The sequence below is a fragment of the Neolamprologus multifasciatus genome, chromosome 10, assembly GCF_963576455.1.
Source record: "Neolamprologus multifasciatus chromosome 10, fNeoMul1.2, whole genome shotgun sequence".
In the NCBI taxonomy this organism is placed as follows: Eukaryota; Metazoa; Chordata; class Actinopteri; order Cichliformes; family Cichlidae; genus Neolamprologus; species Neolamprologus multifasciatus.
In genome coordinates this window covers 25,613,385-25,632,371 of record NC_140448.1, presented here as the reverse complement: position 1 = coordinate 25,632,371, position 18,987 = coordinate 25,613,385, and the positions used below count along the sequence as shown (strand labels likewise).

At 39.7% G+C, this 18,987-nt stretch overlaps 1 protein-coding gene across 8 annotated transcripts in view; it reads left to right on the top strand.

Moving 5' to 3' along the window:
- The window catches only part of ncam1a (neural cell adhesion molecule 1a), a 263,858-nt gene that overhangs the window by 81,904 nt on the left and 162,967 nt on the right, over positions 1 to 18,987 (top strand). The window lies entirely within an intron of this gene.

Sequence of the window (18,987 nt, the reverse complement as noted above, 5' to 3'; positions counted from 1 at the left end):
GAAAGCATCATTTGTTTTCAAGAAGAATTTGAACTTGGAGGACTGGAGACTCTCTGCCACTTCTCTTGTAGGGACTGTATTCACTAATATGTTTTGCTGGGTATGAATGCAGTCTGGTTTGTGTATCGTACCCATTTAAGATGGCAAAATACTGAAAATGCTACAGTACTTGTTTCATTTTCTAGTAACAGGGGGTGTATGCACTAAGCTGGGCGATTGTGGCTCAAGAGTTGGGAGTTCGCCTTGTAATCGGAAGGTTGGCAGTTCGAGCCCCGGCTCGGACAGTCGTTGTGTCCTTGGGCAAGACACTTCACCTACCGCCTACTGGTGTTGGCCAGAAGGGCCGATGGCGTGATATGGCAGCCTCGCTTCTGTCAGTGCGCCCCAGGGCAGCTGTGGCTACAACTGTAGCTTGCCTCCACCAGTGTGTGAATGTGTATGTGAATGGGTGGATGACTGGGTGTGTAAAGCGCTTTGGGGTCCCTAGGGGGGACTAGTAAAAGCGCTATACAAATACAGGCCATTTACCATTTTACCATTTAAGCCTGCAATTCTAGGAAATAAGGCAGTAAGAGTCAAGTGTTGTTTTTTTTTTAACCAGATGACCAAGGGATGATAACTGATTGGCAAAGGCAATAAGCAAATGACAATATGGAGCTTATCAGACCAACGGTGGAAATACTTAGTGTAGTGTAGTGAACCACCTAAAAGACCAGCAGGTTAAACTCTGCAGAGTGAGGTTCAGTTCATATTAAGTGATATGCTCATACAGCTGGCTTGTGGTTGTAAAATCAACTATGTTCCACAGGCTAAAATGTCCACAAATGATAATGTGATATAAATGTTTAAACTAACATAATGTAAGTAACGTCATGCTTTGTAGCAACAAGGTAAAATGTTCGGGTACTTGGCAACCACCCTAAAATATTAGTCAACACTGTTTTTGTGTGAATCGTGAGCAATATGTGATGTTAACATTTTAAATAAACAGCCTGTGACCACCATGTCAGTGATTTCAAATTATGTTTTTTGTATTTAAGGTCAAGTACATGATTTATTTTGGTATTGAGATTTCTGCACTTCTACAGGTGTTGGAACCAACTAATACATTTTTAATATCGTGACATCCCTACCCATTATATAGCTATGTCGGCATACTGAAAGTTTAAATCTTAAATTAAATACCCACAGCTGATAAATTCCTACATCTATTTGTAAAAAGCGTCTAGTAAATTAAATCTTCTTGCTTGGTCCCAGTGCTTTGATTAAGGAGGCTTTAATGAGTATAGACTACAGCACTTACTAATGATGTTATATTTATTTATCTTTCTTGTGTCGTGAAAAAACAGTTGAGAGCTTTTTCTGTTTTGAATGTAATGGGTTGGTATCTTTATGACTAGGGATGGGTATCGTTTAGGTTTTATCCGATACCGGTGCCAAACCGGTACTTTTGAAACGGTGCCGGTGCTTAAACGGTGCTCAAACCGGTGCTTAAAGAATGGAGAACACAAAATTGGTCCAAAAACCTCTTATGTTCAGCTGTTTTTTTTGTAAAAAGATAACAATGTTAGCCTTTTCTGCAGCTATGGGGCATTTATGGTATCACTCTTGGCTGGAAGCAGTGCTTAAACAATGGAAAAAACACAAACTTCTCTCACGTCATCATGGCACCAGATTCACTAATATGTTTTGCTGGGTATGAATGCAGTCTGGTTTGTCCAACATTTATATCACATTATCATTTGTGGACATTTTAGCCTGTGGAACATAGTTGATTTTACAACCACAAGCCAGCTGTATGAGCATATCACTTACTATGAACATCCCTATTTATGACACATTTCTTGTCTTATTAAGCACTGAAAGCGCTTTCCATTTTATTAATTTTAATTTCATGATTAAATGATTACGTTTACAGATTTCTTTGAAACATCAAGGCAATTAAGGGCATTGCCACTATTTGAAACTCCTGCTGAGTCCATAATAAAATGTTTTCAAGGCAATTACTTGCTAATGACTGAACCTTTAGAGAAAGATGACAAAGTTTTTTTGTTTTTCAAAGCTGCTGTGAGATGGTTGTTTGTCACATTTATTCAAGTCCATAGAGCACGGCATCTTTTTGTAGACTTTCACCTGTACTGCAGAAAGGAATTGGTGCATTTACCTCACATGCAACAGGTTTTTTGAGTCCATCTTTAGTGCTCACAGAGGAATGAAGCGTTTCATTTTGGTGTGGCTGCAGGGCATGGCTAGTGTTCAACTGGATTGGATTGAGGATCAGCCATCTTTGCCTTGTTCCACACCAGAGGGGAAGCTGTATGAATCATTCTGTCACAGATTATCCTCAAGTGTAGACGTGGTGAATGTGCACAATACACACAGCATTAATTGGCCTCTCAGCTGCGTATTTTGACTCATGAACTTCTATTGCGTGACATTCTGTGAGGTCAAATGGTAATGCAGTACTAGAGCTATAAAGTTTTCTCATTTATTAAGCTATTGTCATGCTGTATTTTCTGAGAGAGCTGTGCTGAAAACTCTTACTGAGTGAGGTTAAAATGTACCAGACCAAATCCTGGGCAATTTGCTGTGTCATTTCACTTCAGCTTAACTTTTACTTGGTCAGTTTGATTACATCTGGTGTTGAAATTACCTTTTTGGGGGGTATAAGCTAAGTATTGTCAAGCAGATTATAGCCATGACATAAGTAAAACCACTGCCTCGCATATATGGAGTATGCAATTTAAAGGTAGACCTGCACAAATGTGTTTAAAAAAAAAAGCTTTTAAATTGGGGTCATGCGCTATGATTTACAGACATCTGACTGATACAGCGTGTAAAAAGTTAAATGAATATGAAGATAAACTCCAGTGATCTTTCCTTTGTTTCGTATTTTAAACAAGAAAGTATTAGACTTTTGTACATAAAGCAGCTTTGTGTCCTTGAAAAATTGCTGGCACCGTAAAGGAAATCTATTCATGCTATGAGCGGATTTATTACGTCTGTGGTAAATGAAGTTTGGCCGAGAACCAAAATAAATAGAGCTCTATGTGGAGTAGGGGTATGTAGGAAAAGTAATATTATTTATCATTGCTTCCCATGTGAAGTATCGTAGCTAATCGCTCCCAGTGGATATGCATTCTCTTCTCATAAACATAGCATAAACAGCAAAAATTGATTACCATTTAGTTTATGTGCTTATCTCATATTTAGGCTTTGCTTTTGGAGCCTTTGTGTACACAGACAGTGCACTGGAAAGCACTCTGTGGATTCAATTTTTTTTTTTTTTTTCCAAGGTTGAATTTTGCATGCAGATAAAATCCTTCTTGAGCTCCACAAAGGTCACTGAGTGCCTTGCTGGTTTTTTGACAGCAGCATGCACAAATAACCCCTACCTGTCCAAAGCAGCACTCCTGACATTTTCCTCAAGCAATAGTGATGGATTGTCTAGGAAAGTAATATACATGAGCATATCATTCCCTGGGTGAATGTTTGACAATGACAGGGTGTGTCGAAGGAACGATACAGCAGTGCAGCCGGTGATACTGGAAGATGCAGTTTAAGACGCAGTTATCCGTACTTGCGTTGCTTATACTTGGTTATTATAATTTCTTTTTCTCTGAGATTTGGTTGTGTTGCAAAAAATGACCGAACACACAAAACTTTGACTCAAAAAAAACCCACCCAGAAACTTTAAAGCTAATACCTGCCTGGTATTAGTGAAACCGTTTACCTTGAAGTGTTACATCATTATCCCACGCAGAGTCATGAACTCAATCACAGCACAACCATTCAAACAGGAAACCGCTAACCTTACCTAGAGTTTCTTCTTAAACTTTTTAAGAAACGTGTTGGATGATAAGTGGTTTCTCTTCAGAAAAGAGTGGTTTTAAAAGTTTGGAATTTAGTGGCTGTCCTTGTTCAGCTGAAGATAATGAGCTTTCAGCAGAGTTAGACAAATAATGGTGGTTAGCTTTGTGCTGGCAGTAACTTTCCACACTTTTTGCTGGTGTTGTGGGAGCACAGCACCAGCAGAAATGTACCTTCTCATTTACTGGGGTAAAAGAAAAAGAAGAAGAAAAATCCAATTTTTTTTCAAAGGAGAAAAACCTGTGAAAGGGTGGCACACCTGTGATCAGCACTGCTTTAATGAGAACCTGTGGACTGTAGCTGTAACAGATTCTGTGCATTCAAATCCTACTGGTGTTTTGGGATTTTCCAGAACAATAGATTATAATTCGTCCTCAGTTGTCCACATAAATGTTCCACGCTGTTGTTTTTCTTTCTCTTCCTCTATTGTAGGAGTGCTTTAGTTTCTTTTTTCACACTGGTCTAACAACCTATTGATGGAATAGTGACATTTTGCTGGAGTTATCCGTCTGCTGAAATCCATGTACTTCTTGGCAGACTTCTGGAAAGGTAGGTGTTGGGTTAAACCAGAGGAACCAGAGGTTAGCGGCACACCACCGTGCAAATGTCTTCATGAAACACTTGACATTAACTTGATAGTTGATGATGCATATTTTCCTCTTTTCCTCCTGATTTGCATGTTTGTGCACGAATCCAGGAGTGTTTAATACATACAAATGCAGAGCCGCAGAGATTTCGGCTGGTCAAGTTTTCTTTAAACCTAGTGGCCGTTAGCTATTCTCTAATTTGCAGTCTTCTTTCTTTTCCTTTGACAGACTTCCTTTGTAAATGAATTGCTTATGTAAATGCCGCATGCAGTGGGTTTATTGCACAGCCTCAGCAATGTGCCCCTGTTACCTATGACAAGCAAAAACTGCCAATTTAAATACTCTGAAATCCTTCTTCTTCAGGGAACCCATATCTGAGAGCCTGAGCCGCTTTCTCTTTCTTTTATCGTCATTGCCTTTTCTGTTACATTATATCGCCTCGCCTTGCATTCCCTCATTCCCCCCTTGTGTTGCTTAGTTTTCGCTTCGTGGCTTTGTTCTTACCTTCTTCCTCAATACTTTAACTCTGACTATGTTCTTTTTCTTTCTTCTGCTGGGTTTTTTTCCCTCTCTCCCTCTTCGTTTCCCTGGCCCTCATTTCCTCTCTCTGGGGGAGTTTTGGATCAGAGAGTCGTTTTGGTGCCAGGCTGCGACAATACTTCATGTTAATAAAAAGGATGGTTGGAAGCACAGTGAGAGCTGCACGGAAACATTTTTCCAGCTAGTTTGCCATGCCTTGTTTTGTTGTGGTAGGAAAGAGTCCATATCTTTTACAGCACCGTTCCATCATCATCATCAGAGGCAACAATTTGTGGTTCCTCTCATACTAATATTTTATCTGCCGTGTGTTTATTCATGAACTTGAGAATGACCTGGTAGTTACACGATTATAATGAAAATGTTGTAGATTTGAAATTGGAAACAGAGGTAAACAAATCCACTAAATTGGCCTTCAGCAGCATTTGCAGAGGTAATGGGCAACAACCTGCGAAATTGCCCCCCCATTATTGAGTTAGTTTAAAGTGATGTGAAAACATGTGGATGCAATCTTCCAGTCTGGTAAACCACGGTTCTGCCTTTAAAACGTAAGTGACTTCTTATTTACCCAAGCGCTGAATGCTATCACGAAGACCAGCTCGCACATGCAAACATAACCCACACACTCGTTATAAGACGAGTCTTTCCCACTGAGCAACCATGCAGCTTGGCTGTCTGTACCATCTGAATATGATCACCAAAATATTTGATCTGTATTTAATTAGATTTGTGGAGAAACACCGTGTTAGTACATATTGTGGTTTTGGTTAAAATTGAGTATCTTCTTGATTTTTACACCACCAAAAACACAAAGTACAATTTCAAATTCTAATCATTTGTAATTATATTAATGAATTGAGTGAACTACCAACACAGACATACTGGTGGGAATCAGCTACGCTGATCCATTATCATTTCAAAATGTCAGAAACAGAAGAAGGTGTAATACTGACTAATTTGATTTTAAATTAGTCTAATGTAGTTCAGTTTTCACAGATGCTACTGTATCTGCTCTCCTGTAGTTTTTCTCACTTGGTGGGTGTGTGTTTTTCAAGACAAACGTGGCTGTTTGTGGAGAGGATGCTTAAAGGTTAGACATTTTACAGATATATAAAAGTTTTAATGAGTTAATAGACTCACAGGCTGAAAAGAACAAAACAAATAAGGCCAAAATGATGACTTTATATTCTTTCAACTAATAATTATCTTGTAATGTTTGCTTATTACAGTAGGGCTAAAATGTATGGAAACCTGAAGCCTTTCCTTCTTTTGCAGATGCAAGCTTGAGGTGGGTCACCCTCTGTCATCCCTTAGTTATGCTGCAATAGGCTTGGGGTGCTTTGAAATGCACTGAGCATTTCTTTTTCACTCACCTCATTTCATTCTGTCTGTTTACACACCACTGCTGTATTTAATTATTAGCAGTTATTAAACTCTGGCTTACTCCTGTGTGTCTTTTGTCCTGTCCCTCTGCTCTCTTCTCTTTCCCCTCACCCCCAACGGGTCACGGCAGATCACTTCCCCTCCCTGAGCCTGGTTCTGCCAGAAGTTTCTTCCTGTTATAAAAATGAGATTTTTCTTCCTACCTTTGCTAAGTGCTTACTCACTGAGGGGGAGTCATCTGATTGTTGGGGGTTCTCTTTAATATTACCTATTACAGTACAGTATAAAGTCCTGTTAGGTGGCTGCTGTTGTAAATTGGTTGTGTATTTATAAGACTGACTTGAGTATAAAAAGGCTCGTGCACATTAATGCTTTCCTCCACCTCGCAGCGCCAGTGGTATCAGTTATTGATGATAGGATCTGACTGCCCAGTGCCACTTTAAATCTGGAAGTAACTTTAACGGCCCTAATTTTAAGTGCTATTCTTTGTCAAGCAATTTCAGCGTCTGTAGACTGTTTGCGTTTCACTGTGTATTTGAGTCAAAATTACAGCATGTGAAACCGAGTCTCGGTTACACTGCTTGACTGATTGACGCTATGCTGACATGCTGGTTAGCAAAATTGCTCACCTCTCATTCCGACAAACCCTAAATTCATCCTCTATCCCTTCACGTTGGCAAGAGCTGTTTTTGAACATTTTGAGACTTCGACAAAGAGATGTTTTCTGTGAGAGGACTCATATTCTCTCAGATAAACGTTTGTGAATTTTGTAGCAAAAGCACAAATCCTAATTTTTAAATCAGAGGCTTGAGCGTTTTGATCAAAGAGGTAGTGAAACAAATTGCTTGTAGAATGCTAAAGCTTTTATTTTGCTGTGATGGGTATGATACTCTGAAGTGAAGATTCACACTTGACATAATTGAAATGATTATGTCCTCTATAAAAAGTGCGTAGGACACCATCTAAGCCATTTGAAGTGTGGTGAGTGGGTAAAATTGTTCTATCTGTGCCACTGTCAAAATAGAGCATGAGATATATAGTTTAAACTGCGTGTGTTATTTTAAGCAGACCCAAACAGTATAGTCTGTCAACACTGACTTTTGGTTTGGCTTTGCTGTGTTTGCTGTAAATTTGTTTGCAGCACAAACAGTGGTGAAGTACAGTGACAACTCTTTTCATAGCAGCAGTATGAACACATCAGTGGTTGTGGACGGCGAGGGTAAGGCTGGGGAGCAGATGGCATATTGATTTAGACAGTAACTTCCCAGAGACCTTCAGCCTATGACAGTTGCCACTTGCTTTCCTTTTTGCCAAAATTATCATTTTTTTTCTGACAAAGACAACGGCCAACAAACACAGCCCAAAGCATCAACCGTTGCTCAATAAATTTAAAATGCATTGATTATGTTAAAATATTGTTTTTATCAAACGCACAGCAGCTCATAGAGCCGCTGAAGTTTCTTTGGCAAGCAAAAAAGACGTGAAGCTGTATGATTTTTTTTTTCTTCTTCTTCTTTTTTTTGTTGAAGATTGTTAGAACTGATATAAGTCACATTATGCAGTCCAGAAGCTGAGAATGAAAATCAATTTTTTCCACTGTTAACTGTCTTTCTGTGCAAGATAAAACATCCCACGGTCTTTTCTTAAAATATTGAGAGAAAGCCTGCAGGTCTTGGTCATTGTCTGAAGTCAGCAGCAGCACCAGGCCATATTGTTATTCACATAGTGTGTTCAGCTGCTGAAGACGTTGTCATAGCAACCAGTGGATCTGTTTTGCTGACGTTTATTGAAACCAATCTGCGTGTGTGTGTGCGTGCAAGGTGAGTCTGATGTCTAATTGATAGAGCTGCTGACCTAAGGGGCTTCTCATCCACACCACCGATGACAGAGTGAATCACAGCAGCAAAACTTCTCCTTTGTTTTCAGGCTTCCCATATCGTTTAAAATCCCAGCGACTAGATTGGGATCATTAATTCTTGAAAAGGAAGATGTCATGGAAGCAGAACAGAGGCCTATTGTCTTCTGCCTGGAGCATAAATGTGTCTGTGATCTAAAAACTGAATTGCTAAAAAGTACATCAGGGGACAGTTTGATGTCTTGCATAAATTAGCATTTCAAAATGTTTGTTTGGTTCATAATCTTTAAGTGAGCCACTAATCTAGAAAGCATTGCCAAATAGATCTCTTTTGTATACATTTTAATTTGGTGCGTCTGCAGCAATTAGCAGTTAACTGCAGAAATGCATTTTTAATGTAAAAGCCTGTTTGCTTTGGCTCATTGTTGAGAGTAACACTTGAGCACTGATAGCGAGACAGCAGCATTCAACCAACACATCGAGGCACGAGTCATATTTATCAAATGTCTAAGATGGAAACGTTTTAGCAGCTTCTTTGACACAAGGTTGAAAAAAGGGAAAAACAGCCAAATACAATATTAAACCTTCAGTCTGTGTGTTCTTGAAAAGTTTTAGTAGTTTAAAGAAGTGAAATGTATGTGTGGAAAATAAGCTTCTTGGCTTAAGTCTGTGCTCTTCTCCGTGTTTTTTACATTTTAAATTTAAAGGGATAGTTCCCCACTCATAAAAAATATACTAGTGGTGTCAGCGTTAATCTCGTTAATACGACGTTAACGCCATAACGGCATTAACGTGGCAAATCCCCGTTAGCGAGTTATCGCGGATCGGCCCGTGCGAGGGCTGCATGGTGTCAATGCATTAGAGCGGTTAGCTCATTAGTGCGTAAGCGCCGTGCAGCCCTCGCACAGGCCGTCGTGTTAACCAGATTAATGCTGACAGCACTAAAATATACATATAAAAAAACAAAGTCTGGATTATCAGGAGTCGACCAAAGATTGATTAACTAGAGTTGATCCAGCAAAAGGAAGCATCAAGGTTTGAATCTCCTGACCGACTGAAGCCTTTCTGTGTGGAGTCTGCATGTTCTGCCTACACCAGTCTGGGTTCTCCCTGTGTAATCTGGCTTCTTCCCACTCTCCTTAGGTTAGATTCTAAATTAAATTGTGACTGGTCTTACTCTCTGTATCAATCCTGTGACAAACTGGCAAACTGCCCATGGTATACCCCACTTTTCAGCCTGTAGCTGCTGGGATGGAGGGTGGAGTGCAAAGTCATCAGCAAACACTAGAAATCTTGGCTAGCAGGCTTTAAACTGTACTTCTGTGACACACAAACACACGTCTGCTAATTATTGCTATGTAATAGGCTAATAAAATACTAGAATTTCACCCACCAAAAGGTAACCACAAGCTTTGCATATGTGCCTCTTGAATATAATAGAAGCAGATATTGTTTGCCTTGCACTGCCCAAAGCAAACAGGAGAAAAAACGTCAGAGACCCTGTCCAACAGCGCCTGCTCTGTAAGCTGTAATGTTAGCTAGCTGCATGCTTCCTTTACCTGGCAATTCTAGTGCAGTGATTTAGGAAAATGTCCCGGAGCAATAATCTTACCTCTGTGTGAAAGTGCGATAGACCCCTTTTGTTATGATGCATTTTATTGAAAGGTGCGACTAAGTGGCCTGTTTGTGCAATCGCCCTTTCACATTCTGATGGTTCTTATATATATTTTATTGATGTTGTTTAGTTTGTATCGCTGGTCATTTTAGTGCTAAATCTTCAATATTTCATATTAGAGGTAATATGATTCCGCTTTTATCTGTTTACATGATTAAATTAATTGCTGCACAATATGAGACCGTAAAAGCTCTGAGATTGTTTGTGCTGAAAGAAGAGTGCGGCACACCCAAGGCATCGTTTCAGTGTTGCATTGAGACGGTTTTCAGATAATGTTAGCGTTATGACCACTTTTAATTTCTGGCATTATTGCATTGAGTGGGAAATGCGAGCACATCTCTAATGAGAAATGCCATTATACCTTCACAATCTAATCTGTGGCGTTCCATTAACTCTGCGTCATTCAGCATTTGGTGAATATTTTCCTTTCCTATTTGTCCTTTTCACCATTTTCTCCTCTGCTTAAGAAGCTCTTAAGCCTCTTAAATGTTCTTATCACTGCTCCTGACAGTGTTTCACCTTAGGGGTTCCCGTAAGGCCTAAGATGCTCTTTGAATAACTTTTATATTAGCCACAATTTAGTCTTAACTTTCTGGGGAAACTCTGATAAAGCATCATATTTCTATTAGTTCCCCAACTTTTTGTAATATATAGCATAGTGAAAACATCCCAAAATCACAGAATTATGGGGCGGCGAGCATGCCTTTTGGATGATGGTTGAGGAAATGCATACAGCACTTCAGTTGATTCATTCCTACCTCAGGGTTAACAATAGGTGTGAAATTCTGCTGCACTCCAGATGTAATTCTTCACCTGGCTTCCCTCGTGACACAGTGTGGGTTTGAGACTGATGGCTGTGTGACACAGCCCACTTGTGCCAGATTGTTTTCTGAAACTATAATAGCAACAGCAGTTTACATTTACTGCTCCTCCAGCCTTGAAAGCATGGAGTCAAAGGAGGGAGGGGTTGGGACATTTAAGACACAGTGAATATGTCTATAGGGCTCAGCTGATCATAAGGCATTTGATATTGTTGGAATTTCAAAATTATGGGTATTAATAATGTAGAGAAATGATGGTGGGCAGCCACGGCATTCATAAAAGAGCGCATACGTAGTTTGCTGCAATGCTTAATAGATTTCCTCTCATCTGCATGATGTAAAAATGTGCCCGGTTCCGAGGATATTATTCAAGAGACACACACACACACGCACAAACAGGCAAACGCTGCGTATTTTGTGCTTTTCAACACTAAAATATTATCATATATGTAATTCATCCAGTTTATTAGAAGTGTAAGTCTTGTGTGTTTGCCCGAGTGCTCACAGAGCAACAAAATAATGCATCAACGTCAAGGCGGCTTACTGCCGCGCTGGAGAAAGGTGTACGCTAAAGCCATATTATATTTGTTCCATCCGCCTCAAACACAATCCAAAATCAGCTCGGCTTATGAAGAAACGCTGCAGAATAAAAACAAGGTGTTAGACATTACTTTTATTTATCGAAACATTTGCTTCAACACAGTTTCATAGCCTTTGTGTTGTCAGCAACACTTTAGATAACTACTAAACTGTCAGATTTATTCGTGTTTTCGTATGCTGTTGTTAGTGCGAGTCCTGACAGCCAGTTTCAAATTATGTTCCTGTGTTCAGTACTATGGTTTTGATTATAGTCTCGACTTTTCCTTTAACTTAGACCAAACTCTTAAAATGCTTATACACTGCAAGTTTTCTGGATATATTTAAGATCAAAGGATAGATTGAGCTACAGCATAAAGCTTCCTTGATTGTTATTATTCCATGAACAATGCCTCTAATGCATTCTTAGCCCTTCAACGGCCTTACAACAAGAAACAAAGTGAATTTGATCAGTGGGTCTTTCTTCAACACTTTTCTTTTAAACCCTTAAATTCCTACTTGTGATTTTTATTGTCTTTTTTTAACCATTGACATGAGAGCTATGAAATCCACATAACCCTGTCTGAATTTAATCACGGAGCTCATATTTTTTTTCCTGAGAGAATATGGCGAATCGAATTTGATTGAATGCTGTCGCCCCATTTGAGGTTAGAAAAATATTGTGATTTGTTAATCCAGTTGAGCAAGCGAAGCTCACCCGTGTTGAGACTCCATCAACACGAGCATCACGAGGCATAGAGCAATGACGGGGGCAATGCTTTGGCAGGGACTCCTGCCCTTTGCAATTGATTGTAACGGCCGTGATTTATTTTGCTGTTTTCCAAACTGACACTGCTAGCTTTGTTTCCAGTGGGTTTCGAGTTGGCGAAAGATTGTGGTCACGGTTAAAAGAAATCCATGTTGACTGCTGTTGAGAGACGGGATGGAGACAATGGTCTGTTGTGTGAAAGTTGACCCAGTCATATGCTTTAAAAATATCCTACCACATAAATCCCAAACTCCCTTCGAGACGGACACTGGTGATCATTGCCGTGACCACGTTAGGTCATTGTCAGGTAAGCGTAAACATGTATTGTTATAAATTGAGCAAGTAAATCTTGTTGTCGTTGTTCTTGTGAAGGCAGTCTCTAACCTTTCTGGAAGGGGATTGTAGAGCAACTTTGTATTTGCTTCATTTCACTCTTACAAGATGACAAAATGCACCAGGTAATGACATTTTTAGAGGTGAGGTGGTAAATCAAGCCCGCAACCTGCTCGCACAAATGTAGTGCAGATATAATATGGTTGTTGATACACTCGTGACCCTCTATGTATTAAATCATTCACCAGAAAGGTTTTCCGCTTCAGCTAGATATTGCTAAGTGGTTTGTGACTGAAATACAACTTTGACTTAATGCAAGAAGGTGCTCAGCAGAGCAGAAGGACATCTGGTCTGGTTGGGTTTAATTTTGTTTTCTGATTAATTATGCCAGCAAATTAAACTCTACGCTATGTTGTTTTCATATCTGCACAAAAGGGATTGGGAGAATTGTAAAGGCTTTGGCGGTGGGACTAGTGGCTAAAAAGGAAATGACATAAAGCAGAACCAATGCCCTGATGATCTAATAATTGAGATGTCCCATATGGGGTCATTTTGGGGGGTGTTACAAGGTTTAATGGACTAGCATAAATGCCGACGTCTGGATTGCAGGATATGGCCCATAAGCCATCGGCAAGCCCTCCAATGCCTAGATCAATGAGGAACAAGGCAACACGAGCCCATTAGTGGATCAGTGCAATTTCAAGCTACTGTGAAACACTTTCCAGTGTCTCCCTCCCTCCTTCCTTCCTGCGCGCACACACTCACACCTCGCAAATGGCTAGCTTTATTTATCTGCACTGTCAGATCAATCAATAGCTGCTGATTTGATAGCAAAACTACACTGATAATCATCCATCCGCACTAGCACAGAGACACGCCCACACGTACATTCGATTCCTTCACTTTTGTCATCACCCAGGAGAACAGCATGTGTGAAGCCACTCAAATGAGCAGTGGTTTATGGGTTTTTTTTCTGAATTCTGCAGTGAACTATTCTGCGCCTTTTCAAAAGCTTGTCTGATCACAGCTTGAAGGGAAACCTTGACATTATGAATTTTAGTGCATTCTGTGAGGATCAGTAGCAAAAGCTAATAAATCATTTTAGGGAAACAACAGGCTAATTTTTTCTTTCTTTTTTTTCTTCTTTGTGCAATGGCTGTGGGAAAAAAAACTGAACAGGAATTCTAAATACCAATCTATTACATGAAGAGCTCTTGTGCTTGATTGTCTGCTTTGTCATCTGCGTGCTACGAGATCTTCATTACAACCCACTGAAAGGCCTTAACCTGCATAACCTTCGCAAGTCTGCTCATTCGCAGATGTGAATCTGATGCACGGACATTTGCGACATCAGTACAAAATATATGTAATTTGCACGATCACCTTCAAAAGAGTTTTAACTGCGTTCCCGTCTCTTTTTAAAAGACAGCCAAATGAGCCATTGTTGGTCATATAATAACGGCTGAAAGATTTCTGTCCACTTGTTGAATTTAGTGCTATCAACAATATGTATTTGTCTCTAGTTGTGCTTTAGATATAATAAACTGTTTATTTCTTGTTCCTCTGTTAGAGTAAACCTGGAGTGCATGATTATATCCTTGGATTATTTTATAGGACAGATGTAAAGTTGTGTTAAATTGGGGTTAGTGCTTGTGTGTGTGCAATCTTAAGTGAATGGTATTGAATTTGTGCCCCTGTTTCCCTGTGCATTCTTTTATTTGCTGGACGAATACATTGAAATGAGCTGTTTATCCCAGGAGCTCTGTATTTGCTTGTTGAGTAGCCCAGAAGCTGGATGTTTAAACAATGTGTAGCTACAGAAATGATTTGTACGCCTCGTCCAACACGTAAACTAATTTAGCCTGATGTTGTTAAGTGGTAATGGAAAAATAAGGCAGGACATTTCAAGATAAAAAGCCAGTAACACAGAACTTGCAAATGTGCTTTCTGCTCACACATCTGCTGAATGTTGCATTCACCAACTGTCTTGTTAATAATAGACTGTGTGCTTAATTTTATTTTTTAGCAGATCTGCCATTTATTTGTGTATTTTATTTATTTGCATGTGTATTAAATAGCTGCAGCTGTGCTTCATGGTTCTGGCTGCTTTGGGGCTGTGCAGGAACTTGCTGATGTTTTTGTAATCTGACCTTTGTATGTAATTATTACCTCTACCAGTGACCTTTCACTCTGAACTTACAGAGCTGTTGACTTTAGGTCTATTTTGGATACCAACACTAGTGCCTTCAAAATATAAAATAATATGAAATTAAGAATAAAAAATAATGTTTGGCATTTCCGTATCCACATGGATTGTAATTATGAGTCTTCTTTGCTCTTTTTTAATTTCATTGAAATGAAAGTGGTGTGAACAGTGTTCTTAAAGTCAAGTGATCAGTTGATTGGTTCTACATCCATTCATATTTAAATATGTGCACAGACACCATTTGGAATCTACACAGTTCTATGGATCTGGCCCCACAGTGGGTCACGGTCATTCATGAGTTGCAGACAAAAAGGTTCTATTGGAGTCTGGCAATAAAAAGTGGATAACGAGGTAATGCATGGTGGATATTAAAACAGATGAGCTCACGATGAATTTGATTGTTCGTGATTGCATCATTGTGTGTGCGAGACCAATGGTTCACCTTGGCGATGCATCATGTTCAGCATGCTCTCTCAGTCTAGCATAAAATTGGAAAAGAGTTTGAGCAGGAAAATCCACCGCAACAGTGCTTGTTGGTCGGTCAGCAGCCTGCAAAACTCGAATGATTTTCAGTTAGCTTAAGAAATGTAAAGCCATCTCTGGCCACTGACAACTGCAAACACTGAGGTCAGGTTTTAAACCCAACCACATTGTTTTAGCGCCCTAAGTGAAAGCTGACTGAGAAGTTAACCGTGTGTGGTCTAAGTTGCAGCCCGTTCTCATTGCCGATGCGTAACATACCGAGGATTTGTCACATCCTGAGGGGTCTTGGGTTGTGGATGAAATCCAATAGAATGACATTCCCGGTGGTAACAGACGTTCCAGCCATGTATTCCAGCCCTAACCTTAATCCTAACCCTAAACGTATCCCTAACCGTAACCACAACCTTAATGGTATTAGAGTTTTCCAAAGCGATTAAAGTAAAATAAATGCATATGTGCCGATAGAGTCCAAACGGATCTCATGTGTCCTCCTTTTTCCAAACACGTAACATAGGAACCTGTTGGGTGGCCGAAGGCGTAACATACAGACCATTTGTCACATAGTGTAATATGTTACGCTTTGGGAGTGAGAACGTGTTGCAAGTTATCGTCATCGATGATGACTCCGTCCCATGTCCCGTCCTTTTTTTTTTTCAGTTTTGAAATTTGTTCTCTCAAGTCTTGGCAATTTGGGGACAAAAAATAATTCAACACACATCAAAAAACGTTTTATATGCTTTCCCAAAGGACACTCTTTTGCTTTTCTCCACAAAACAGGATTAGGGTTGGGGCTACGGTTGTGGGTTGTCAGTAATGAAGACTGTAGGTGTAAACAGTGGTCTTATTGTCGGTCTTATTGTCGGTTGTGTAATTATAGACGTCTGTTAACTTCCTGCCTCCTAATATGGAGCTTGCTGACCAAGCTTCAATGTGTGACAAGTTTGGAGCGATATTTGTTGACAGAAAATTGTGTAAACCTGTGTAATATGATGTTTGTGTATTTTCTGCTTTTGAATTTATTTACAATTTCTTGCTTTTCAGGTGACAGTTTGGCCGCTTTAAGTGAAGAATTGATTTTTCAACTGCTTACATTATTAGCACAATGCTCTCAGCTCCCAACAGTGTCTGCACGCTTCAGCTTATGTCAAGTGCGTCTAGCCTTTTATCCTTAGTTGTAACTGAAGCTTATTTTAGTGGTTACGGTCACATTTGCTTTTTATCATTTATCACCCTCTTAAACCCACATCTACTCCTTCCAGTACTTACACTTCAGTTGACATGTCAAAGCCATTAAATGCGTTAAATTCACCTCGCTCTGCCGCTCTCAAAAACCATTTTAAAGCCTCTTCTCCCATTTACAGCACAAGTTCAAGTTAGACTCTGTAGCATTTTATTTATTCATTTATATATTGCATATGTCACATGAATTTACTGGGGTTTTTTCCAGAAACTTTTACTTTCTTTAGTCTTAGTTTGGTCATTTTTGCACAAATTCAGATTTTAAAAACATTTTTGTGTGCAATTCATCCAAAACCAATAGGATGTCTTATCCCAGAGTGGCAGACTTCAAGTTAGCACTGCATTTTCTGAAGGCTTAGCTGCTCCATCGATCAGCACCCCCCTTCTTCTTTGCTGTGCTGCTCTTTGAAAAGGTTACATTTCTATGACAAAGTGACTTTGAGAAAAAATGAGAATGCTAAGACATGGATAAAAACATGCAGTGGTCACATTTGTGCCAAGGTCTGGAGGCGGTGGTTTGACGGTAACTTATCCAAGAAGAACACTCAAGGTTAAACAGATTCTCTTCCACTGAGTAAAATCTCTGCATGCTTAATGTTTTCCACTCTTAAAAAGACATCAGTGAATTTTTTAAAGTCATATCTACAGTGATCTCAAGGATTTTTACCAAGATGTAAATGTCAAAATCACATCATCAAAAGATGTCTTTGATCCAGTTATTTATGGCGTGCACGCATCCTTCAACACTGATATGAAGAGTGCACCACACATCAGATAGATCCTTGCGCACAGTAAATAATGCCAGCAGCGCAGAAATTTATCTAGTTAGATTAGATTAGATTCTGAAACACCTTTAACCAAGACAGTGCTGCTACTTCCTGCCTTACATACTGAGGCTTAGTTGCAACATGTAGGCTTACCATTTTAACACACTGGCCCCGTTTTAGCATCATTTTTTTCCCCAACAGGATTTAAATGGAAGTCACTTAACTATCTGAAATAGATTCTGCGAGACCGCAGACAAACGCACTCTGCTGGTGTCAGCTCTGCTACGGGATGTGTAATGGTGGTGACCGAGGTCACGGCGGAGAATCTTGTTTCAGATCAGCAGCAATACACCCTTGAAACGTGTGTTTAACTTTGTGAAAGGGTGTATTTAAATTCAAAGTATAATCTTTTCATAAACCTAACCAGCAGTTCCTGACTGGACTACAGTCTTCTGGTTAGATGTCATGCGATTATGGCCATGTGCACGTCTGTCAGCTGTTATTCTTCCTCATTTGGCAACATGCTTTTCTCCACATCAGAACGAGACCTACATGCTGAATCTAGTTTGTTAGGGGAAAAGGGAAGAGTCCTGTGCATGAATTTGTATGTGATGAGCTGGGAGTGGAAGGTGTTGAAACAATCCCCTGAATTTAGACAATAAGGAAAGTAGTGACATAATAACCTTAACTCAGTATCCACTTACCAGCTTTTCCCTAATCTTGCAATCACATTAAGTCTATGCAAGCACATGAGGTTTGCCATGTTTTTCATTGAGTCGTCTCGGTAACTGAATAAGTGTATTCTGCTGCATTTCATCTCTTAATGACATCTGCCACGTGGACTTCCTGTACACGTTTTTCGTTTCAAATCTTAACTGGCGCTCCATCACATGTGCTAATGCAGTGCATCCCATCAATATCTCCATCTGTCAAGGCAAACAAAAGCAGGGCTGCAAATGCAGGCGATATTGACTCGGTTCTACCTCTCATTCTCCTGTGTGTTTTTCCCCTCTCTGAATATGGAACAAGCAGGATCAATATTTTTCCATTAGCAGCAGCATGGGGATTGTATGGTTGCATGGCCACAGATGGCCGAGCTGCCAAACAATGGGCAGTGGCTGCAGTCACTTAATTAATTTTAAGATATTAGGTTTAATTCTTTCCCGTAGGACCAAAAGTTGAGGAATGGGATGACCTCATTTTGAGTAAATAAAGAATACAGAATGGAAATGCTACCTGCGTGGAAAGCCTTTTAAACATTTTATCAATAAGGGGATTGTATTGGAGTGTAGTCATTCAGTGCACTTTTATATTTGTAATCGGGTGAGACAGGACAGGAAGCCATTAATATTGAAATTCATTAAAAGCTGGAAGAAACATGGCAGGCCCCCCCCAAAAAACAAACAACAGGAATGTAATACACTCCAGATAATCTCCCACGTTAACACCTTGCTTCTCAGTGGAGCAACCCTGAATAAAAGGAAAACGTGTATACAGGATACTGCAACCACACTACAAGTCAACCATAATTTCTGTTGAGCATTTTAGCTGCCAGCTATAGTTCTTAGCTGTCAACTTTATTCCCCACCATGATCTACTATTCTAGTTTGTGCCTAAGCATAATTACAAGAGTTACAAAATATTTTTTGATGGCGTATATGTGAGTGCACTTCAGAAGTGTTTGCATGCTGTTAGTCAGAGCACTACCAGAAATTGGAGAGGTATACTTGTTTGAGTTTTCACTCAATGTAAGGCTTTATTTTTGTTTTTGTTTTTTTTTTTCCCCTCAAATGAGTGTTGTTGTTGATAATGTGACCTTTATGGGCTGCACAAGTGAGTCATCATTCAGATCGCTGTGCAGGTTTATTGCCTATGTTTTTAAAGGG